Source organism: Gorilla gorilla, chromosome 6 (genome assembly GCF_029281585.2).
Source record: "Gorilla gorilla gorilla isolate KB3781 chromosome 6, NHGRI_mGorGor1-v2.1_pri, whole genome shotgun sequence".
In the NCBI taxonomy this organism is placed as follows: domain Eukaryota; kingdom Metazoa; phylum Chordata; class Mammalia; order Primates; family Hominidae; genus Gorilla; species Gorilla gorilla.
Window position 1 is genome coordinate 24,667,895 of NC_073230.2, and position 26,208 is coordinate 24,694,102.

The window sequence follows — 26,208 nt, forward strand, 5'->3', positions numbered from 1 at the left end:
TTTAGGTTCTGCTTGTCAGGTCTGTCCTACTTTTATTGGCTTTAGTTCCAATGAAAGTTTAGTTTTCTGAGCTCTTGCAATGTTATTCTGGTTGAATGGTTCTTCATTTTTCGCATGCTATTGGGCTTACTGCTCAATCAATGTTCTGGTGCCATCTGTGGAAGTGGAAGGTACTTCCTTGGGCTACCTACTGTCATTGGGCAACCTGGAGAAGGCCACTGAGGAACAGAGAAAAGCGAGGATATGCCATCTTGTTCCAGAATTGGGATCCAGCCCAGGTCATCAATCATCCCTCTAAGCGTTCTTGAAAGACTTGACTGCCAAATGAACAAGGATGTTGTCCAGAAAACACTCAGGTAGAAGAACATCTAGATGACAACTTTCAATAGAGTATTATACTCCTTTTCTTAAAGTCAGCCTTCTATTTCTCAGTCTTACCTTGTGCTTTCTGTAAGGCTCCAGCTTTGTGAAAACCCAGGCTCCATGGAGTTGGCCAGGAGGACTGCTACCAGGGGATTGGGTAGAAATTCCAAGCAGTAACTCCACTGAGACCTTAGAATTCCTGGCACAGATAAGCGCTCTACTTTCTTCTCTTTGAAGAAAATGTTTATCCCATAGAGGAAATAGAGGGTGTTTTTTATTATTTACAAAACATTTTATTCCAAGATTACCTGTCTACACACCACTCAAAAACTACTTAGTATTCCAGATGCTTGTTCAAAGATCCTTCTATTCCCCAATTATATCTCAGGGTGATTTTTCTTCATTTTCTGGCCCTAATCCAGCACTTGACTCAATTGTGCTATTTCTGCCTTAGCTTTCTCAGTATGTCCTGGCATCTTTTTAGTGAGTGTGACTCCTTCTCTAGCTCCAGGTGTCTCGACATACTGCTCTAACAGCTTTGGCCAGGCAAGGTCCAAGTTGCTGATATAAGTTTACAGGTCCTCACACTAGTTCTGATTTCCTCTGCAGCAAGTCAAATAGTGCTGATACTTCGGATCTTACAGAAGTGGGGCAGTATAAATCTTGCTTCAAAATAAAATTTCTCGTATACTTCTGTCCCTGTCAATTCATGCTTATCCTTTATTCCTAGTGATAGGGCTTCTCAAAGACTTGGGTCCATAGCTTTGCGAGTACCCTGACAAAGAAACAGTGGGTGGAATGAGCAATTTATCTCATACGTCTTGGTTGATAGGCCTGTTGCAGAACTTCAGTAGTGATTGGCTAAGAAGCAGGTTAATTTTTTTTAAAATTTCAATAGCTTCTGTGATACTAGCGGTTTTTGGTTACATGAATGAATTGTATAGTGGTGAAGTCTGGGCTTTTAGTCTACTCATCAACTTGAATAGTGTACATTGTGCCCAACAGGTAATTTTTAAGAAACAGACATTGCAGCAGATATTTGTTGGTTCCATTGAGAGGTATTGGGACGAGAGAAAAAAAAAACACATCTTAATCTTTTCACCAGCTAATCCTGACATCAGAGTTTGGGAGACTTTGTTATTGTTGTTCTTTGTTGAACAAATAACTCTTTAATTTACATGCATCAGACTTATGCCACGATGACCTTTTGCTTCTTTATCCAATAAGGAATTTTGAGCACACTCTTTTCTACATGGCATCATAAGGCACACATATGCAATGTTTATTTACTATGTTACATTTTCTAGTGATGCATTATTTTAGATTTTTATCTAACAATTATCATAAGGTGCAAAATGGAAGATCTTTAACAAAAAGTTATAAACAACTACCATATGCCAGGGACTGTGTAAAATGCTGGAAATACAATGATTTTTTTTTTTGGAACTATGAATCTGGATCCCAGGAATTATGCAGTATAAAAAAAGAAAAAATACAGGCACACAGGATGAAACAGACAAAATATAGCATTATAAAGGCAACATCATAAATATGAACAGGAGTAGAGGTCCTACATAAGAACTGCTTTTAAGTCAGTGAAGACTCAAGACAGCAGGTGATATTTGAATTTTGTGTTGAGGATAAATAGGAATCAATCACATAGGAAGAGAAGGAAGACATTTCAGGCTTCTCAAATCCTATGCACCAAGTCACAGAGGTGTGGAAAAATAATACGAATTCAAAGCTACAAGTAACTAACTCTATGATGCTCAAGTACAAAGAACAATGAGATGAGGCCATCAAGTGCTTTGCATCCCATAAGAAGCTTGGATTTTAATGTTCTAAAAAATAGGAGACCTGTAATAAATTTTAAGGTAGAAAGAGATGACAAGATCAGACTTGCATTTTAGAAAAATCAGTGTGTATTACACATAATACTTAATACTTTTTAATAGTAAATTTAAATTTATAATCTTATTCAACCATATTGCCTCTTCAAAGAGAAGAAGAGCTATAATGTTATATAAATCTAAGCATAAAAAATAGCAGGCATCCCATACCTCTCAGACAAGGCTTTATGTAAGAACAGCTGAGAGCTTCCTTCTGCCCTCATGAAACCAGAAAGAGAAAATGTGTTATCTTAACAGGGAAAACTTTCTTTTTACATTTTCTAGGAAGAATCACAGCCAAATGAAAACAGTATATTCCTGGAATGCCTTTAACTGTGTTGTCGTACCAGGACTTCTTGCTGAGAGAGTTCCCGCCCCCTGTAAACACAGAACATGCTTGTCTGTGCTGTTAACTTATATCCTGTATATGTCTTCCTGACAACTATCCATACAAGCGGCTTTCATTCCCTGTTTCCAGATGAGAATTGAACTCAATGCACATATTGAAAGGAAAGAAACCTAGATTTTATATATGGAAATATCCACTCATGATTGGTGCCTTCTTATGGATACTTAATGGTATTGATATTTTTATGTTGCTTGATAAAGATGATTGTCAAAAGAGATCCACACAGACAGTGGCTATAAGAGTGAAGCTGCACAGGTCCCTTTGTAGCAGTCAGTCTCTCTCCTACTCCCTGTCTCATCTCCTTCCCCTGCCACAAGGACCCGGAGAAGCAGGCAGGCTGGCAGTGTGATGACGGTATCTTACCCTGGCTCTGAGGTTGACACAGATTTCACAGGCCACTTCTATCACTGCAAAAGCACATTGGTCTGGAGTTTATGAAGAACATACAATTTCTGTTGGCATGTTAGGTACAGTATATAAAATGCCCCGCATAAAGAAAGCAGTGTAGTTAAAAGCAAATGAAAGATAAAAAGAGTAACAACGTGGTTTCTCAGTATTTCATGGTACCGGTAGGTATGACCTTCACAGACAAACCTAAATCTTTCTTATGTAACTGACATTTAGTCCGTTAGCCATTTTTAATAAAAGAGTAGAGAAGTTACTCTACTGCGGCTTTTGCTGGTACTTTTTATAGCCGTCGTGTGGTAGGAAGTAGGCCCCAAGTTCCCTTGGCAACAAGTAGAGTAGAAGCGATACACAGAAAACTGAATCATCGGTGAATCATCTGAGGATTTCTGTTTCCAATCCTTGGAAATAATTTACCGATTGTTTTTTATTTGTGCAATGTTTGCTGACTCTGAGTGGACACCTCAGAAAGTGTAACATCTTTGGTCAATTTGGTCAATCGTTTAAGAAACATTCTGGATGCTCCAAGTAGACCTTAAGATTGATATCCAAACAAAACAAACCTCTGCTTGCTTTAAGATGACACTCACTCCCCATCTGAGGAGGAACAGATAAGTGAGTCAAGGTATTGGCAATGGGGAAGTCCCCTTTCTACAAAGAAATCTGATGTCCCCAGAAAAATGTTTCATGACATTGTCACATTTAAAATGTTAGTCACAACAAATTTTCAGACACCTAAAAAGAGAACAAGTGTGGTCTCATACATTTTCTCTCTCTCACTCTGTCTGAGACTTATGTTCATCAGTTACTCAATTCCCCCATTTTTTTTTTTTTACAAATACATCTGTTATATAATCCCTTTATCTCCACAATTGTTGCTTCTACCTTATATCAAGGTTTACCATTTCATTTATCTAGGCTCAGATTGTCCTTTACTTCATTGGATGTACAAGGGGAAAGAAAAAACCTCCCCTAAAAATGCTTTTTGGCCAGGTGCGGTAGCTCAAACATGTAATCCCAGCACTTTGGGAGGCTGAGGTGGGTGGATCACCTGAGGTCAGAAGCTTGAGACCAGCGTGGCCAACATGGCGAAAGCCCATCTGTACTAAAAATGCAAAAATTAGCTGGGTGTGGTGTTGCACGCCTGTAATCCCAGCTACTCAGGAGGCTGAGACAGGAGAATCGCTTGAACCAGGATGTGGAGGTTGCAGTGAGCAGAGATCATGCCACTGCACTCCAGCCAAGGCAACAGAGTAAGACTCAGTCTTCAAATAAATAATTAAATAAATAAATAAAATAATAATGCTTTTCATCTGCCACCAGGGACCTAATCAAAACTCTTTAATAGTTCAATGGCTTCTTGAGGACCATGACTTATTTATTATTGTATCTGCAGCACCCATCATGGTGCCTGACCTACAGAATATGTTCAATATGTGTTTATTGAATGAATTATAATAATTGTGGTATTTTTGCTTATATGCACCCCCCCACCACACACACACACACACACACACACACACACACACACACACACATTAAATCTAAAGCTTCTTGTGAGCAGAAGGCTTATCTTGTAAATTGTTGTATCCCTAGCTCCTGGAAGGGTGTCTGGTATGTTACAAACATTCAGTCATCATTTACTGAAATGGTGAATGAAATTCATATGCTGGGCTTATACAAGTATATGGTATCCTCCCATACCTAGGCGAACTTGTTTCTCACCACTGCCTTCCTTCCTGTGAGGTGAGCCTTTGTACCATTCGAACTCCATGCAACTATTCCTACCAATTGCCTCATATGAACTACCTCACACAAACCACTGCCTACTTAAATTCTATCCTCCTTTAAGGCGCAACTGAAGTCACATTCTGTTCACAAATGAGACTTCTTGACTCCTTCAGCCCTCACAGATCTTCATGTCATCCAGACTCAGAGTACCTATGGCCTTTACTCAAATTTGTCCCTACAGACTCATTCTTCCATTGTTTGCCTCCTTTTAAATTCCTGGGTGATGTTATCTATTTCCTTCACTTTGGCATCTCTCACATGTTAATGCCACCACACTCCTTCATCTCGAGCCCTGATCTCAGAGCATCAAAACTCATTGTTTCGCAAGTCCTCAGGCTCAAAAATGTTAAGTGAGTTCATGTTTTTCGATTCTGAAGGTATGTTCATTGTACTGTTTTTGTCATAATGAGTCTTTTTGCCTTTAGCGTATATATCAAAATACTTGTGGATGAAATGATATGCTATCTCAAATTTATTTCAAAATAATGTGGGAGGAGATAAAATAAAGTGGGTATATGATTCTATCTCTTATTATATGTGCTTGAACTTTTTCATAAGTTTTTAAAAACTTTTGTTTTCCTCAATCATCACCTTCCATCACTTTGAACCTGCTCTTCTTTTGCTTAAATGCATCACTGTCCCCTGCATCCCAACTTTCTGGGACACTCACCAGGGGAAAACAGAGATTGACATGTGAACCTGAGTCAATTCAGTTGTTCATGACATAAGTGGTTGCGTAGAAGATACCGGTGCCAAGCCAAATATTTTTTTTAATTTTTTGAAACAAAGGGACCATCTATATTTTTTAAAGAAAAATAAGAGAGCTGAGTTGTCCTGCTGCCCCACAATGTTTCCAACTTTGTGACTCTCTGAAAAGAAGACAAGAGAACATCCCAAATCCACGGTTCTGTTGTTTCCTTTTTTGAACCACCTTTCCCTTCTCTCATCTACTTAGAAACCATCCACTGAAGCTTTGAGATTCTGCTCAACCATCATCCTGTCTGTTGTATTCCTGAATCTCTGTCTCCCATAGGCAGAATCAAATACTTTTTCACTGAAATTCCTATAGGACATTATACCCACTTGCTTTTTTAGTACTCACTGTGGAATATAAGTTATTAGTTTACATGTGTTCGGCATTGTGCTGATGTGGATGGAGAACTTAGGTCATCTCCCCAAAACTCTAACGTCTGAGTTTTCCTCTCCTTCCTTTCCTCTCCTTCATCCCCCAATTAGCTTAGTGTATTGGAAAAAGTGGATGTTCAATGAAAGTTTGAAATGAATCAGACAGAATCTAATTTCTTCATATTTGTTGCTCCTTTTTTCTCCTAATATTCATACATCAAGTCTTCTTTCCTAATCTCCCCAACCCAAAAGGGCTCCTTCTTCTTCTGAACTCACAATTTTTTTTTTTTTTTGAGATAATGTCTTGCCCTGTTGCCCAGTGGAGAGTGCAGAGGCACAATCTCGGCTCACTGCGACATCCGCCTCCCAGGTTCAAGCGATTCTTGTGCCTCAGACTCCTGAGTAGCTGGGATTACAGGCATGTGCTCTCACACCCGGCTAATTTTTGTAATTTTAGTTGAAACGGGGTTTTGCCATGTGATTAGGTTGGTCTCGAACTCCCGCCTCAAGTGATCCGCCCACCTTGGCCTCCCAAAGTTCTGTGATTACAGGCATGAGCCACTGCACCCAGCCCACAATTTTTTTTTTCCCTTCATAGCACACATGTCATAATCTGCTTTGATTTTGGTGAGATGTATCCCATCTCCTTTCTTGTCCAAGACTTTTGAGAACAGTGATCATGCCTTTTCCTCCTGCTACTTTCTATACTTCTTGAGTGCACTTGATAAATTTGTTGAATTGAATATTTGAGTGTAAAAGAAATGAGGAGAATCTCTCTTTCTTATATGAGATCAGCAGTACCAAAGACTTGATATCCAAGATCTCTCTAAATGATTTCATGAGCTCCATTATTCACTGAGGGAATAAAGAGGCCTGTGTAGGCTACCACACTTGACAACATGAGTACTCACGCAGTTCTTTAAGGTTTTCAGAATTATGCAACAGACTTGAACCATTTCATTACTTAATTCTCACAAAAACACAATAATTAAGGACTTGTATCTCCATTTTAGAGTTGAAGAAACAAGTTACGTTAGTAGCAGTTTCAGACACAGAGTTAAGAATTGTATCCCAAGCCTTTTTGTGAATCCAACTCCATTGTCTCCTCACTCCTAGTTGCCTGTGTATAAATGAGAATGGGCTTAGCCCGTCTAATACTTCTCACCCATTACAGGTATTTTAAAGAAGCATTATAGCAAAGGGAGTTAGGAAAAATCTTCTGAAACCAGATTGTGTTCAAATTCTGGTTCTGCCTAGCTGTATGACCCAGGACCAGCCAACAATCACTCTAAAGAGGGGGGAAAAATTACTTCAATCGCCAGTACTCTGCACTATATGTAATGGTTTGCTTTTATTACTACTTTGAATATTTTTTTTAAAGAGTAGAGCATATGCAATATATTTTGTATAATGGGAAAGGAAGAAGTATTTAGTAGCTTTTTGAGATCAATTTTTGAGACTAGTTCTAAGATATTTATGGCATTCACATCTAAAATCCCTTTCATATTCTCTACAACCTTTCCAAACATACTTAGTTTGCAAAATCAGATTGGAAATTATACAGGAATAGTTTTTCTCATAGTACTTCAGTACTTTCAGTTCCATTCCAGCTGGAGTCTAAAATATCACAGGAGGCAGAAATGTAAAATTATGTGAAAACAAAATAATCCAAATGTATTTTTTATCCATTTTCAAAAAACATGTTTTTGGTTTACATGTGGAATAAACATAAATTATGCTATTTATTTGATATTATTGGAATATGAATTAATCATCTCAATAACTGGGCAACACACTGAGCACTATGCTGATGTCTGGTTGTGAAATAAAACTAGCAAAGTTATAAACATGGATATAGAATTTATTTAATCATTGAATCTATAAATACCTATCTCATATGAGAGGTGGTGCTATAGAAAAAGCACACCTTTTAAAAGTACTCCACATGGGGCTTATACCTCCTGGTATAAGAAGAAATAAAATAAGTGAGTAATCACATCCTTTATGATGGATGCTGTGGAAGGAATGCACAGAGTGATATGAGCTGCTAGACTGGGAAGCAGAAGGGTGACTTTACATAGGGCTAATTTGGAAAGCAGCAAGAGGTAGTGGAAAAGATGAGGCAGAGACAGAGGTCTTATGATGGTGACCCTTGAGGCCATTTCACAGAATTTGGTGACACTGTATTATGAGAAAATAAAGAAATATCAACCATAGAGAGATAAATTACCAACAGTATTGGGTTTTCTTTTTTCATTTTCATGCTCACTCTACATATATTTTTGTTCCTATCAGTAAAATTCTTGGTTTGGTTCAAATGTAGTTAAAATAGCTTAGACAAAGGTCAACATTGTCCAAGATTCACGTGGTTGTATGTCCCTTTTTTTCCTTTTGGCATAAAAGTGCTACTCATATTAAAAATTTTTGAATAAATAACAGAAATTAAAAATAAAGTTCACCCACAATCCCAAAACCTAAAAGTGAATGTTATTAATATGTTGGTCTATTCCTGAAGCAGGTTTGTTTCCAAAGTCCTGTTTGCGGTTATCTAACCTTTGTGAAATGAGGTTAAATAAAGCAAGCAGCAGATTCAGTTTAGAAAAAAGACAAGTGGCAGCAGAGGTCATACTGATACTCAGAGTTCAGATAGTAACAGGCATGCTTTGGCTTAAAAGTTACAATTGATCAGCAAAAAATGTTGTGGTCAGAACAGTATTGCCAGACAAGTGTTTTGATTTCAAATATTGCTAAATCTTATCTCTCTGAGTAGTTGTGTCAATAAGAGATAAGGTCCCGCCTCACTTTGGAAGTAATAGCTTTAAGAGAAAGAGACCCTCAAGGAATGAGCCTTGTTCTGATGGGCAGAGACTCCCATGGTGGGTGGTGATGCTTTTGGCCCTGACAGGGTCCCAGCTGGGCCCCAGTCCACAACAAGGCCATGGCAGGGAATATTATTCATTCATATCATTTGAGACCCAGTTTTTCATAACGATCAACATCATATTTCCTCTACCTTCTCTCTCTACAACTCTCAGACTTAGAAGCCTATAGGTTATAACCTGCTTTTTGAGGCAGTACTGAACTTACAGACCTTAGAACCACCCTCCACTAGACAGTGTGAGACTTGTGCTTCAGGGGCTTAGAACACACAACATGTTTGTCACTTCAACCCTAAGAACAAGCAAAGACATTGAAAACAAAGTACCAGCAGACACCAAGTCTTTTAACAAGAGGAGTCTATCCATATCCACTCAAATAAGAATACGCTGATTCGAAGAATCTTCTGCTGGGAACCAGGGATGGGAAATTAGAGGTAGAGATTATTAGACCACTCTTAATTGTTCTCTCATTTTTTCATTTTACACAATAATGAGACTTTTCCGTTTTGCAGCTCCTAGTGTCAAAGAACCGATTAGACTGAATGATGAACATAGGCTAGGGGAAATTAAAGTACACTGATTTTATTTCAGGAATCACTTGGAAATTATTTCTTCCAAGTATGTATGTATGTGTGTGTATATATATATCTTCAAAATTATATATAGTATATAATATATAATCCAAGTATATATATGCATATATATGTACATATATATTCTATATATTTTTCTATTAGTGTGGGTGTGCATTCATTATTGTAAATACAATTCTGTATCTTTTTCATTAAACATAAGCATCTCTCCATGTCATAAATTAATCCCCAAAAACACCTTATTGAATGACTAATAATCTATCATCCAGATATATCATAGTTTGTTTAATAAAAAGTACCCTATTGCCGAACTTTCAGTTGGCTTTCAATGTTATAAATGATACTATAATGAACATCCTAGAATATTTATCTTTTTCTAGTCACTATTGGTTTTTTAGACTAAAATCCTAAGATACAGATCCAGTATGATCAATCATTTGTAGATTTGTTAAGTTTCTTGACCTGTATTGTCAAATTGCTCTTCTCACTAAACCCAGCAGCATTAACGATCTTTTAAAAAATATTTACTGGCATTACTTTTAATAAAATTTAAGGTATCAGTCAGAGTCACTTTTTATTGTCCTATTTCTCTTTATTTCTATCTTCTTAGGAGGTAGGGAGACCAAAATAAGACTAGCAAAAAATTATTAACCACAGTTAAAACACACACACACACACACACACACACACACACACACACACACACGAGCACGTAGTTAAAAAAAAGGCACACAAGTTTGGTCTATGTGTTTATTTTTCAGGAACATTGTTTTCTTAGGACCATTCCGGTGACCTTGGTTAATACGGCTTTTGAATCCCGCATGGCCAACTTTGACTATTTTCAAGTAGAGAAATTCCTAGAACTTATTTGGATACTAATACACTTGAAACAATATGAACCATGGGTTAACATTATGCATTTAAACTACGCAGAAGAGGCCAGACATGGTGGCTCACACCTGTAATCCCAGCACTTTGGGAGGCTGAGGCAGGAGAATCACCTAAGATTAGGAGTTTGAGACCAGCCTGGCCAACATGGCAAAACCCCATTTCTAGTAAAAAAAAAAAAAAAAAAAAAAAAAAAAAAAATTAGCCGAGCATGGTGGCGGGCACCTGTAATCCCAGCTACTCGGTAGGCTGAGTCAGGAGAATTGCCTGAACCTGGGAGGCGGAGGTTACAGTGAGCTGAGATCATGCCATTGCACTCCAGCCTAGGTGACAGAACAAGAGACACCGTCTCATAAATAAATAAATAAATAAATAAATAATAAATTACAAAGCAGAATGTCAGAATAGTTTGACTCAGGGAATAATGTAGAAATAGCATGGTTTAAACATTTAGATTTACAATCTACATTGTGCTTGTTTCATTTAACTATTTCTAAGTGAAAATAATTTATCCTTTGAAATATTTTAGAAACATTTCGTTTTACTAAAATATGTAATAAATTAAAACTTCATTCTGTGGGATTCAGCTGAACTGGTAAAACAAGTTCTTTTCTATAGCGGTCAAATCAGGCAGCTGTTTTACTTCTAACAACATGTTATCTTTTTCATATTTGTCATTTCCTTTGTGGAAATTGTAAAAGAGATTGACCAACTTTTCCCCATAATGCTCATTTTCCTCACTACCTACCTATAATTTATCTAGTTTTATACATCCTTCTTATTTAAAATTTAAATATTACAAACAAGGCCACTGTACCTTCCACAATAATCCTAAATTCCAATCCCCCTTCACAGAGCCAATAATTGCTACCAGGTTAATGTGGATACTTCTACACTTTTTGTTCTATGAATTTGTAACAATCAATAGTTAACAATGAAAATATATAGTGTTGTTTTGTGTTCCTCTTTTATATAAATGGTATAATAATACACTTACCGTGAGACCAGAAATCTAATTGTTTTTCCTTAACAGTGCCTTCTTTCTTTTAACTGCTGCATTATATCCTATATTGCATCATCTAGCAATCTCTCTATACATAGACATTTAATTCTCTTCCAGTTCTTGGCTGTTAGAAATAAGACGGTGCAATGAACAAGCTTGTACATGCCTCTTTTTGCACCTAAGCAAGTAGCTCTAAGCAAAAATAATGCAAATTAGAAATTCTGGGCCATAAGTTATGAATATTTGTATTTTAATAAATATTCTACAAAATTAATTTCAAAATGGTTGTACCATTTTAGTTCTTGTCAGTTGATTATGAGAGTACCCATTTTCCAACACTTTAGAATAAACTCGATTTTGTTAAGTCTTTTATTTTTTTCTAATTTAAACAGCTGAAAACAAGTGATGCTGGACATCTTTCAATACGTTTATTGGTCAATTATATTTACTCTTTTGTAAATTGCTGTTTTATTTTCTTTGCTTTTTTTTATCTCATTGTATGTGTATTTTTATTTCTCTCTGGAAGGTCACGTGTATTCTGGCTACTAATCCTTTGTCTATTATATATGTTGTAAAATTTTCTTCTACTGGTTTAAAAAATTTTGTTATGTTTTACTATCATGAGTTTTAAATTTTGATGAACTTGAACTGCTTAATTTATTATTCTGTGTCTTTCTATTTTTTTAATGAAAATACCTTCTTAAACTTAACATCAAAAAGACATTGCAATATAGTATAATACTTTTATGGCATTATATTTATGCTTAGATTATAACCATCTGAAGTTTGTTTTTATGAATAAGAACTATGTATTTCTAAATAAGTAGATAATTCTTCCAAGAACTTACATTAAGTAATATACTTTACCCATTTAAAATGCCACTTTTATCATTGAGTAAATAATCATATATATTTTAGCTTCTTCTTAGATTCCTAGCCCACTCCTTTGATCTAGTTTTCAATTCCTGTCCCAGCACTACATTATTTTGATTAGTATAATTCTATAACACGTTTGATACATATTAGGCATATTTTTAGTTTTCTCCTATAGATTTATTTTTATTATTTTTACATATTCTCTCTTCTTTACGGATTTTAGAATAAGTTTTACATTTCCATAACACATCCTCTTAGTTCATGTTAGTACTGTACTAAGTTCATAGACTGTTTTGTAGAGAACAGACATCTTTTTTTTTAATTTTATTATTACTATACTTTAAGGGTTAGGGTACATGTGCACAATGTGCAGGTTAGTTACATATGTATACCTATGCCATGCTGGTGTGCTGCACCCATTAACTCGTCATTTAACATTAGGTATATCTCCTAATGCTATCCCTCCCCCCTCCCCCCACCCCACAACAGTCCCCAGAGTGTGATGTTCCCCTTCCTGTGTCCATGTGTTCTCATTGTTCAATTCCCACCTATGAGTGAGAACAGGCGGTGTTTGGTTTTTTGTCCTTGTGATAGTTTACTGAGAATGATGATTTCCAGTTTCATCCATGTCCCTACAAAGGACATGAACTCATCATTTTTTATGGCTGCATAGTATTCCATGGTGTATATGTGCCACATTTTCTTAATCCAGTCTATCATTGTTGGACATTTGGCTTGGTTCCAAGTCTTTGCTATTGTGAATAGTGCCGCAATAAACATACGTGTGCATGTGTCTTTATAGCAGCATGATTTATAATCCTTTGGGTATATATCCAGTAATGGGACGGCTGGGTCAAATGGTATTTCTAGTTCTAGATCCCTGAGGAATCGCCACACTGACTTCCACAATGGTTGAACTACTTTACAGTCCCACCAACAGTGTAAAAGTGTTTCTATTTCTCCACATCCTCTCCAGCACCTGTTGTTTCCTGACTTTTTAATGATTGCCATTCTAACTGGTGTGAGATGGTATCTCACTGTGGTTTTGATTTGCATTTCTCTGATGGCCAGTGATGGTGAGCATTTTTTCATGTGTTTTTTGGCTGCATAAATGTCTTCTTTTGAGAAGTGTCTGAGAACAGACATCTTAAAAGTATTGAAACTTCCCACTCACGAACAACATTGTTTTCCTCACTTATTTAGGTTTTCTTTTATGCCCTTCAGTAAAGTCTTGTCAGGATTGTTCCTAAGTATTTGATATGATGATTATAAATAAACCTCTTGTTCTTATTTTATTTTCTAACTGACTCTATTGTTGTGAATAAAAGCTATAGTTTATTTTATGTTGAGCGTATACTTAGCTATTTTGATTAAACTTTCTTACTGGCTTTAAAATTTGTCACTTTGGGGTTATCAGGTAAATTATTATCTGCAAATTGTGAAAACGTTGTAACTCCCTTTCCAATATTTGAAATGTTTTGCTTGTTTTATTACATTAGCAGGGACCTTGAGTTAAAAGTTAAACAGTTGTCTTCTAGTCAACAATGGGCCTGCTTCTAATATCTCACTATTAAGGATAGTGCTTATTCTCGGTAGATTCTTTTATGAAGACAAAGAAGTTACCTTATATTTCTTTATTTTACAAAAGTTTCTTAATTATTATAAACATATTTCCTTCAGAATGCTTTTCCAAAGTCAAGTGAGATGATTGGATTTCCCTCCCTAAATATATTAATGTAGTGAATTCCATAGAAAGATTTCTAATGTTGAGCCACCTTTATGTTCCCAAGATAAATACATACTTCATTATGCTATTATTTTTAATTGCTGTTTTCAATGTGTTACCATTTTATTATACATTGTGTATCCATAGTAATCCTGTTTAAGATAGAAACTTTTATGCGGTGGCTTATGCCTGTAATCCCAGCACTTTGGGATTGAGCCCAGGAGTTGGAGATCAGCCTGGGCAACATGGCAAAAACCCATCTTTACAAAAAATATACAAAAATTAGCCAGGCATGGTGGCGCATGCCTATGGTCCCAGCTACTTGAAAGGCGGAGGTGGGAGGATTCCTTGAGCCTGGGAGGCCGAGGCTGCAGGGAGCTCTGATTGTGCCACTGCACTCTCCATCCTGGGTGACAGAGTGAGACACTGTCTCATACCAAAACAATAACAACAAAAAAATACTTGCTCATAAAAAAATCTGAGTCTGGAACCTTAGTGGGGGCTGAGAGGTAGGGAAAATCATTACTTTATTACCACTTCAATGTCTATTATTTTTTCTCTATTTAGATTTTCCTGTTCTTTTGGAAGTTTAATCAAATTAGCCAAATATAGGCTCAACATATAATAAACTGTGGCTTTTATTCACATCAATAACAGCCAGTTAGAAAATAAAATATATACCTCTGTGTCTGTTACTACTTTTTCATTATTTAGGTTTTTCAGTTCTTCTTTTGCCAATTTTAGTAGTTTTGAAATATATAGAGATATTCCTCTTATTTATTAATTTTTAAAATCCGTACTTTATTTTGTCTTAATCCTAATTTTCAAAGGTTGATTTATTTTATATGACCTATTAATGAATTAATTTTTTCCAAATTATTTCAATGAACAGTTTCATTTATTCATTAATTGTTATATTTACCTTTCTTCATTCCTTTCTTGGATTTATTTTTGTTCTTTTTTTTAGTTGTTAGAATGGTTGCTTAGTTCTTTTGTTTTTAACCTAAGTTTTTTTTTTTTTCTTTTTTTGAGACAGAGTCTCGCTCTGTTACCCAGACTAGAGTGCAGTGGCGCGATCTCAGCTCACTGCAAACTTTGCCTCCCGGGTTCAAGCAGTTCTCTGCATCAGCCTCTTGAATAGCTGGGATTACAGGCGCCCGCCATCACGCCCGGCTGATTTTTGTATTTTAGTAGAGACGGCCAGGCTGGTCTTGGACTCCTGATCTCGTGATCCACCCACCTCAGCCTCCCAAAGTGCTGGGATTACAGGCGTGAACCACCGCACACAGCCCTAAGTTTTTAATAAATGCATTTAAGATGACAAAATTTCCTAAGTATTCCTTTGGCTACATATCACAGGTTTTGAGAAATGTATTATGATATATATATATATATATATTTATATATACACAGATAGATATATAGATACAGGTAGATATAAGCTTTCATCCACAGTTCCTGGCTTATAATTCCCATAGCCCTTGTTATTTCCTAACTGATTAAACAATGAGCATATATTTTATTAAAGTATTTGGCCTTTGTTCTTGGTTCCTGAAGCAGCTTCAGAATAGTTTCAGAGCAATAATGGTAAAAGATAGTATCTTGTTGTAATGTTGGGGCACTTTAGGCCTCAGAAACAGGCCTCAGAAAACAGAATATCTCTCTCTGACCCTCTCACTCCCTCCTTTCACCTTCTTCTTTTTCTCCCCAAGACAAGCCGCAGAAACTAAAATCTACTCTAATTTCCCCCAACCTTTCTGTCTTAGAGCTGGCCATAAAGAAATTCTCTGACCTACCTTGTCTGATTGTAGGTCATAAGACCCTCATTTCAGAAGAGGTCCTGCCCATACCTGGAAGGGATGCTACACAGTGAGACCAAGAAGACTGAACAGAGAGGCCTTTCTGGGTTTCCCCTCTGAGTCTATTAGCATCAGCTCTATCCCTTTTGTTCCATCACATTTCTACATGGTTGCTCAGTCTTCAATCATGCCCATTCAGTGAAATCTCCATAAGATGCCCAAAGAGGATGGGGTACAGAGAGCTTGGACAGCTGAACACAAAGAGACTTACAGGAAAGTGAACAAGACTCATCTACAGTAGGGTGGGAGCACCCTAACTCCATGCAAATGGAAGCTCCTGCACTTGGTACCTTTTTTTTTTTTTTTTGAACAACTTGAGGTTTTATTTGTATATTTGTTGCAGCCGTTTTTATATTTGATAGTAATTATTTATTTAATTTTTTTATTTTTTTTATTTTTTTATTTTTTATTTATTTATTTTTTTTTATTATACTTTAAGTTTTAGGGTACGTTCATGTCCTTTGTAGGGACATGGATGAAATTGGAAACCATCATTCTCAGTAAACTATCACAAGAACAAAAAACCAAACACCACATATTCTCACTCATAGGTGGGAATTGAACAATGAGATCACATGGACACAGGAAGGGGAATATCACACTCTGGGGACTGTTGTGGGGTGGGGGGAGGGGGGAGGGATAGCACTGGGAGATATACCTAATGCTAGATGACGAGTTAGTGGGTGCAGCGCACCAGCATGGCACATGTATACATATGTAACTAACCTGCACAATGTGCACTTGGTACCTTTTCAAACCTCACACTATGAATTTCTTTATCTGACTTTTTATTTATATCCTTTAAAATATCTTTTATAATAAACGGATAAATGTGTTTCCCTGAGTTTTGTGAGCTGCTCTAGCAAATTGACTACGCTTAAAGAGGGGGTTGTGGGAACCCCAATAGGAAGCTGGTAGGTCAGAAGTTCAGAGGCCTGGACTTGTGACTGGTGTCTGACGCGGGGCAGTCTTGTGGGAACCGACACTATCTCCTGGAAGATGACATCAGAATTGAATTGCATTAGAAGACGCCCAGCTGGTGTCCACTACAAAACTGATTGCTTGCTTGTTGGTTGGGAGAAATCTCCACACACTGGGTAAAAGAAGTTTTCTGTGTTGATTGCTGTGGTGTAAGAGCAGAAGAAAAAGTTATTTTCTACACAGTATGTCATGGCCTTATTTTGAATCTATTCTAAACATACTTTTTGCAATCTTCGCTAACATAAAAATTTACATTTTCTTTACTTATTTAATTTACTATATAGCCTTATTATCCTTTGTATTCCTTGAATACTCAGTGGAGATGAAATGTTTATTCTCTGAAAATAGAAAAGCCCTGTAGACTACAGAGATCATACTGGGTGACTAGAGATTGAATAGTGCACAATATTTCCTTCCTATAAACATGGATCCTTAACGTGTGACCTGGAGAAAATATTATCCATGTAATGTCCTCTAGTCTTCCAAAAAGACTTAACACTCCTTTGAGAAGGAGAAGAACAATAATCAGTTGAGACTGGAACTCAACAAGCAGGCTCACATTATTAATATTTTTATTTCTAGGCTCTAGAAAAAAGGCTGCTTCTAATTATACTCAAGGTCCAATCCATTGTAATTTTTTTAAAAAATATTAACAGTTCCCTCTTGTAGCCTTGGTCAAACATTAAGCCCTAAATTGGTAAGGATGTCTATTGGACTGAAAAAGATATTTCTCGGTGTCTGGGAAAGGAAGAATTGGTCAGATGGTGTGAAGTTCAACTGTGGGACTCATAATCTCTGGCAAATTATGCTGCTTCTAACAAAAACATTCGTGCACACTCATATCCTTTCTTACACCAACTTAATACAGAATTCTGCTAATTTCACTAAGGTAAATGTTTCACACAAAACCCAATTTTGCAGACATTTTATTTTTCTTTTATGTTTTGATTGTCACCTTTCAGCTCAAAGGGTTTTAGGGAGCTAGAAACTCTATTTTTGCAGTGTACAGACTTTCCGTTTCTCCTTTTCATTCACATTTCTAAAGATGATTGGTTATGAATTTAATCTTGTTAACACCATGACCTTTTCACCACCAAGTTTTAAGAATTACCTGTTAGACCACTGAATAATACCACTAGCAAGTAAAGTACAGGGGATATATGAAGTTATCAGGCAGAGCAGTATTTGTTCCCTATCAATGTGTATCTAACAAAACATTACACAGAATACTTTCTGCCTGCTTTAAAACATTTTGATTAATTTTCTTTTTTGTTCTAAGATGAATAATATTTACATTTCAATTAAAATTTAACTAAATTTGGCAAGCCACGGGGAGTTCAAAAGTTTGTGAAGGTCCAGAAACCTTAATATTTTATTTGAATTGAATACTCACTTTTTAACCTTAGCCATAAAGCTATATTGGTCTGTTTCCCACTTAGAACTCATCAATTCTTGTACATTATTCAATAATTGGTCAAGTACCTGTGACCCAGGAGTTGCTGATGTGACATTGTCCTTAAAGAAATAATATTTTGCAAATAATTCATGATACCTGTAAAGAACTTTTGGGGTCCTAAGTGGTGGAGACAGATTGTGACTGTATTTACTGATTTTTACTAGAAAGTTGCTAAACTCACTACTTAACCCTTGCCTAAATGGTTGTGTGTTAGCATATACAAATTAAGTGTACATATCAGATTTAATTTGTAAGTTTTATTGGTTGTTATAAAAAAAAAAACCCTTTCATTTTGGCCGGGTGCGGTGGCTCACACCTGTAATCTCAGCACTTTGGGAGGCCGAGGTGGGCAGATCATGAGGTCAAGAGATCGAGACCATCCTGGCCAACATGGTGAAACCTTGTCTCTACTAAAAATACAAAAAACATTAGCTGGGCATGGTGGCAAGGGCCTGTAGTCCCAGCTACTGGAGAGGCTGAGGCAGGAGAATCGCTTGAACCTGGGAGTCGGAGTTTGCAGTGAGCCGAGATCACTCCACTGCACTCTAGCCTGGGCAACAGAGCGAGACTCCGTCTCAGAAAAAAAAAAAAAAGAAAAAAAAACTTTCGTTTTAAGAGTAAATCTTAGAAGTAATAGCAATCAACTGCCAAATAATAAAACCTTGTTAATAAAATATTAACAAATCGAAGGAAAAAGCTCTGAGGTTTTTATTAAAAATTGTATACTCGTATCTACCTTTATTCTTTTAAAGAGAAACAGAAAGCCTTGTCTTTGATTTTTAATTAGTAAATATGATGAATTTGTATTAAGTGAAAGAGGTTTTTAATTTCTACTTGTGTAAAACATTTACCTCCCTTAAATTATAGTCATGAAAATGAAGACAAAAATCAAAATACAGTCTCTGCCATCAAAGTCAAAGAACATGATCTTTTTTTATCTCCAGGTTAATTTTTAGTGTGAAAACAAACTATCTTAAGCACAATCACATCCTCTTATAATGGTGAAATTCACCTTGTTTTGAGGAGAAACGTTGCTGTGGAACTTCTTTTGAGAATTGTCTATTCATGTCCTTAGCCCACTTCTTTATGGGATTGTTTTTTTCTTGTTAATTGGTTTGAGTTCCTTGTAGATTCTGAATATTAATCCTTTGTCTAATGCATAGTTTGTGAAAATTCTCTCCCACTCTGTGGGTTGTCTGTTTACTTTGCTGATTATTTCTTTTGCCATGCAGTAGCTTTTTAGTTTAATTAAGTCCCATCCATTTATCTTTGTTTTTGTTGTGTTTGCTTTTGGGTTCTTGGTCATGAACTCTTTGGCTAAGCCAATTGTCTAGAAGAGTTTTTTCGATGTTATCTTTTAGAATCTTTATGGTTTCAGGTCTTAGATTTAAGTCTTTGATCCACCTTGAGTTGATTTTTGTATAAAGTGAGAGATAAGGATCCAGTTTCTTTCTTCTACATATGGCTTGCCAATTAATCCACACCATTTGAACATTTGAATCGGGTGTCCTTTCCCCACTTTACTTTTTTTTTTTTTTTTCTTTTGCTTTGTCGAAGATCAGTTGGCTGCAAGTATTTGGCTTTATTTCTGGGTTCTCTATTCTCTTCCATTGGTCTATGTGCCTATTTTTATAACTTTCCATGTTCTTTACACAGTAGATTGTATTTTGATTCTTATGGTTATTAAACACAGTGTCTGTAGCTACTTGGCTGTTGTTTGTTTGTCTAGACACAGGGTCTTGCTGTATTGTCCAGACTGGAGTGCAGTGGCACAGTCATAGCTCACTACAGCCTTAACCTCCCAGGCTCAAGTGATCCTCCCACCTCAGATTCCCAAGTGAGTAGCTGGGACTACAGGTGCATGCCACCACACCCAGCTAATTAAAATAATTTTTTAGTAGAGATGGGGGTCTTCCCTTATTGCCCAGACTGGTCTCAAACTCCTGGCTTAAAGTGGCCTTCCTGCCTCGGCCTCCCAAAGTGCTGGGACTACAGGTGTGAGCCACCATGCCTGACCAAGCCTGCAGCTACTTGTAACCCAGTCCTGTAAATGCTCAATGGTCCTGGTCTTTGCTCTTTGGCTATGGCTGCTTGCCAGCTAGTTTATAAGCTGCATTGGCTTCTCGGCTCAATACATTTACCTTACAAACTCATTCTAGAGCATAAAAAAGGTATATATTTTTTCTACCTACATACTTATGGCTATCAGCTCACTAATCCAGCTCAATTATCTAGATATCTTGTTGGTATGCATTTATTACCCATGGCCACCTGATCCAAAGTGCTGATGTATTTAGTATCTCTTCAATGATAAATTAATTTTATGTATAGCAAAGGCTAGTTTATCCCCTAATTTGATTAAGAGATAGAAAATCAATTAATGACAAGCCATTCACTTACTTTGGTAACCTTAAAAGTCAGTCAACATGCATGTTCTATGTTCTTATTGAATTTAAGGTATTATCTCCGGGAAATTATCTGAATTGCCAAATTCACCTAGAATTGCTAGAATTAGGCAAACTTATGTTACTACATGTTTCCTTCCTGTATATTTTTCCTTCCTGCCCCCTCTCTTTTATTCTTTTTCTTATTTCATCTTTTGAATACAAAGTAAATAATGATTACATTCCATTTACATGGTCACAAGAAAAATATCTAAATTTCATCTATATACTTGGAAACACATCACTACCAGTCATAAAATGGGAGCTAATATTCATTGTATGTGCTAATTGCTCTACATGTGCTATTTCATGGCCATTCTAGGAGGAATGAATACTATCATTATGAGTCCTGTTTTGCAGATCGGCATAGAGAGGTTAATTAGAGTACCCAAGGCCATACAGATAGTAATAGTGACATCAGGATTCACTCAAATTATCTAACTCCAGAGCCTAGAGCCTAGGAGTGCTCATTCATGTACACACAAACACACACACTCTCTCTCTCTCTCTCACACACACACACACACACACACATATACTATGTATATTAACATTTAAACTTCATAATAACCTTTAAAGTAAGCACAAAAGTGTATTCTATACAAATAGAAAAACCGAGGCACAGAGAGATTAAATAATTTGCTCAAGTTAACACAATTGATAGGTAGACAAACTGGGAGCCCAAGCATTTTAGCTTCAGAATCTGTGCTTTTAACTGTTATAGTCTTTCTCTGTGAAAAATGATCATAGCAAAAACATGCCATTTCTAGCAATAAATATGTGTCTATATGGAGACACATTTGCAGAAATAGAATGTACCACAAATACACTTATTTTTGTTCAGAAGCATCTTTATTTTCCATCTCTATTGCCAATGTTTTTTTTTATTTTTGTAGTACTTCTTTTTTTTATATACTTAAAGGTCTAGGGTACATGTGCACAACGTGCAGGTTTGATACCTAGGTATATGTATGCTATGTTGGTTTGCTGCACCCATCAACTCATCATTTACATTAGGTATTTCTCCTAATGCTATCCCTCCCCCAGTCCCCCACCCCCCGACAGGCCCCAGTGTGTGATGTTCCCCGCCCTGTGTCCAAGTGATCTCATTGTTCAATTCCCACCTATCAGTGAGAACATGCAGTGTTTGGTTTTCTGCACTTGTGATAGTTTGCGGAGAATGATGGTTTCCAGCTTCATCCATGTCCCTGCAAAGTACATGAACTTATCCTTTTTTATGGCTGCATAGTATTCCATGGTGTATATGTGCCACATTTTCTTAATCCAGTCTATCAGGAAGTTTCCCAGTGCTGGCAAAACCTGTACACATTTGTATTACACAAATTCCACATATGTTTCTGATTCATCCCAGTTATTAGTAATTAATATTTTTGCTGGTCTTTACATTTACATTTGGCTTATTTATTCTAAATGAGAATCAAATACAAAGGGAAGATATATTTGGGGTCTGAGAATGGAATTAAGGTGGATGGCAACTTCAATTTGTGAAATGATATTTAAAGAAATCTTAGTTAGAAAGATATATTAAAACACAGTCTATTCACACTCAGATCACATTCACAGTATGAGGTGCTAATTGATAAAAACATGACATTGATGACAACAGATTAATTCCAGATACAGTCTCCATAATATTATGACTAGAGGAGCAGTAACAAACTTTTCATTGTTATTATGCAGTAGAGAGAACCATAATTGTTTCACCCAGTGTGACTATTTGATTAATGTTTGTCATAGTCTCCATTCCCTACGTTCCATATTCACTCAGATACTAGGCCTGTTTTAGATCACTAGTGTATGCTCAATGTTGGGCCCAGAGAAGCCCCTCAATAAATAATGAATGAATGAATGAATGAATGAATGAATGAATGGATGAATGAATGGAGGTATAATAGTGACTGAAATTTAAGTGCATAGAAGCCTAAATTCAATCCCCCATATACCACATATGAAGCCAATGGCACCAAGTTTAAGTTTATTTCACCAGATGGAGGGCCAAACTGGTACAGTAGCTCCTACCTTGATGGAATGGCTGAGTTATGACTAGGAAGACAACTGTGACCAGAGCTGGCAGCACCTGGAGACATTCATCTCTATTTATTCCCTGATTCAAAATAAAAGAATCACTCCTCAACTGAAGCTATGACCCTGTGGATTACTCCTTCCTCCTTGACACTATTTCTTTAGTTGGCTCCCAAGACGCCACATTCTCCTTGGTTTCTCCTATCACACTTTTCGCTCATTTGGGTTCTTTTGCTGGTTTCCCTTCTTCTTCCCCACTTCTTGTCTTTTCATTCTTTTAATAGTGTCTTTAGAAGAGTAGACTTTTTAAGTTTTAGGAAGTCCGATTTATTATATTTTTATTTTACGGAGTATGTTTTTGGTGCTACAACTAATAAATCTCTGCCTAACCCAAGATCACAAAGATTTTCTCCCATGTTGTCTTCAAGAAGTTTTACAATTTTCAATTTAACATTTAGGTCTATGATCTATTTAGAGTTAATTTTCATGTATGGTGGAAGATATGAATTGAAGTTCATGTGAATTAGCCACTGAGAAAATATAAATTAAAACCAAGATAACTTATCACCACATATTAAAATGGCTAAAATAAAAATTGCTGACTATGTCAAATAAAAAAATAAAAATTGCTGACTATATCAAATGCTGGTGAGGATGTGGAGCAGCCCATACATTGCTGGTGTGAGTGCAAAGTGATGCTGCCACTTTGGAAAAGAATTTGTAAGTTTCTTGCCAAGTTAAACGTGCATTGCCATATGACTCAGCAATCTCACTCATAGTATTTACCCTCAAGAACTGAAAACTTATAGTCACATGAAAACATGTATATGAATATTTATAGCAACTGTTTTTATAATTGCCAAAACTGGAATCAGCCAATATGTCCTTCACTGGGTGAATGGACAAACAGTTGTTCACACATACAATGGAATACTATTCACCAATAAAAAGGAATGGACATTCAACAACATGGTTAACTCTCAGGGCATTATACTGAGTGGAAAAAGCCAGTTCGAAAGTTTACATAATATATGATTATATTATATGACATTCTCAATTATAAAATAGGGTGATGGAGAACAGATCAATGGTTTTCAGGGAAGGAAGAAGGGAGAAACATGACTCTAAGGGGATAGCATGAGAAGGATTTTTGGGGTGGTGGAACTTTTCTGTATCCTATTTTATATGAACCTATACATTTGCCAAAATTCATATAACGATACTGAATAAATAATGAAAAACTGCAAATCTAATAGAATTCTTATGCTCATAAATATGTTCAGTTGTGCCTTGGTACCTTCTTTTCTCTGGCAATCTACTCATATCTGAAAGTAAATGGAAAACTAGGAATTGATTGATCAAAATTGACATTACTAATGAAGTATCAGAGATATATATTAACTTGATAAGATTAATTTTAGTAGAAACCGGTTCTTCTACAGATAATTTTAGCTTCATTCTCATTCTTGTATTTATTCATCTCAGAAATATATATTGAGCACCTACTATGGGCCAGGAAGTATTTTAGGTACTGGGATAGAACAGTAAAAAAGCAAAGTCCCTGTACTCACATATCTTACTTTCTACTGGAGAGAAATGGACCAAAACCAAAACAAATAAAAAACACACAAATAAGTATAGGGAACATCAGGGGTAAGAATTCCTGTGAAGGAAAAAAGCAGAATGGAGAGATGGAGAATGAAGATGGCTGGGAGAAAGAGAGAGTTGCTATTTTAGATGCACTGGTCCTGGAAGGGGCACCAAGAAAGCGATATTTATCTTGGCAAAAACGTGACAGAAGATATGGCTATCTAGATGTTCCAGAAGAGGGTAGAATAAGGACTAAGACCCTGAGGGGATTCTGGATCTGAGGTGTTCACAGAACAGCAAGGAAATGAGAGCAGCTAAAGCAGCATTAGGAGGGAAGCTGTGGCAGTGTGGTGGCCATGGGTCAGGTCTCACAGTGTAGTCCATTTAAAGAGTGAGTGAGATGCGAAACCACTCGCAGTTTTAAAGAACAGATTCATGATCTGAAATGTGTTTTAAAAATAATTGCTCTGGGCTGGGTAAAGATCAGATCTTAGGGTGGCAGAGAGATCAATTATGGTGCTATTGAAATTGCCAGAGTAAGAGATAATGATGACTTGAACTAGGTGGGGATAGAGATGATCAATAGGTTATCAAATTACAAAGCACATTAGCATAAAGACTTACATTACATAAATATCTCAGTGTAATAAAAATATTAAAATGCTAATTTTTGTTCCTCGATAGCCTAGTTAGCATTCTGTGACAAGGCATTCATTTTTCTCAGTTTGATTTTATTATGAAATTATTATGTATTTTTCTTATTTGCAGTATTAGGTTAAAGGATAATCTATTTACAGTGGAAAGATACAGCATATATCAAGATCTCTGTAAAAATCCAAGGCCTTATTTTGGAAGTTATATTAAATATAATAATGACATAAGGAGATATTTGGAAAAAATGAGATTGATGATTTTCTCCTTGTATCTTACTGGAATTATTTGAGGATAAATAGTTTTTTAGAACAAGCAAGACAAACAAGATCCTCCTCACTGCCAAATCAGTGAACTTCTCAATTTCAAAAGAACTCTTTGGCTACTGCCTAGAGCCATTTCCTCATTTTTGATGACAGCAAATGAGTGGTTCATTTTCTGTTTTACAGTGTTATGCCCTTCAGCAAATTCTGAATAAAACTGCTGCACTTGTTTGGTGAGAACTTTTTCAACATTTCATGCTGAACATATCCACTGTTCATAACCAGGGCAGATAAGTTCAAAGACTAAAGGCAACTTTCGAAACACAAATGCAAAATAAAATGAAAATATAATAATATGAAATCTTAACGTTGATTTGCCAATGATCTGTCTTGAGTTGTTTATAAATCTGACCATACCTTTGCAGTGCCAACCCAGGCTGGCAATAAGACATTTAGGACCAAGATTCCTAACAATTCATGCATGTTTCACAGGCCAAAGTTCAACTCATCATTTAACACTTTTACTCAAGACCTTATAGAATCAAGTCATGCTTTCTACAAGTCAAAACATCTGCTGGTGTGCTGTTCACCTCCTTGTAAACATTGCCTAATGTATGGAGAAAAAAAGTCATATAAAACAAGGTAGTCATGATGAATGTTCAACACTGTCAGCATAGTCAAGAGTCACCATTTCTCCTGAATATATTCGGTGCTGCTTCTATTAAGCAAAATACCTTCCAAACATAAAACTCTGCTATTTAAAATTCAGGCATAAAAACATTTTCCTGGGGCTAATTTATATTTAAAATCTCTACCAATGTCTATGTGTCAGCACTCAACCATGACTTCAGTTTACTGTCAACACACAGATAGACAAAGATCATGCATAGACCATATTGATCAAATTATTTCTTATCAGAGTCTCATTGAAATGCAAAATGGTTAGTACTTAGAAAACCATATAAATCAATTAT

At 36.3% G+C, this 26,208-nt stretch overlaps 1 long non-coding RNA gene across 1 annotated transcript in view; it reads right to left on the bottom strand.

Moving 5' to 3' along the window:
- The window catches only part of LOC109027845 (uncharacterized), an 86,724-nt gene that overhangs the window by 18,638 nt on the left and 41,878 nt on the right, over positions 1-26,208 (bottom strand). The window lies entirely within an intron of this gene.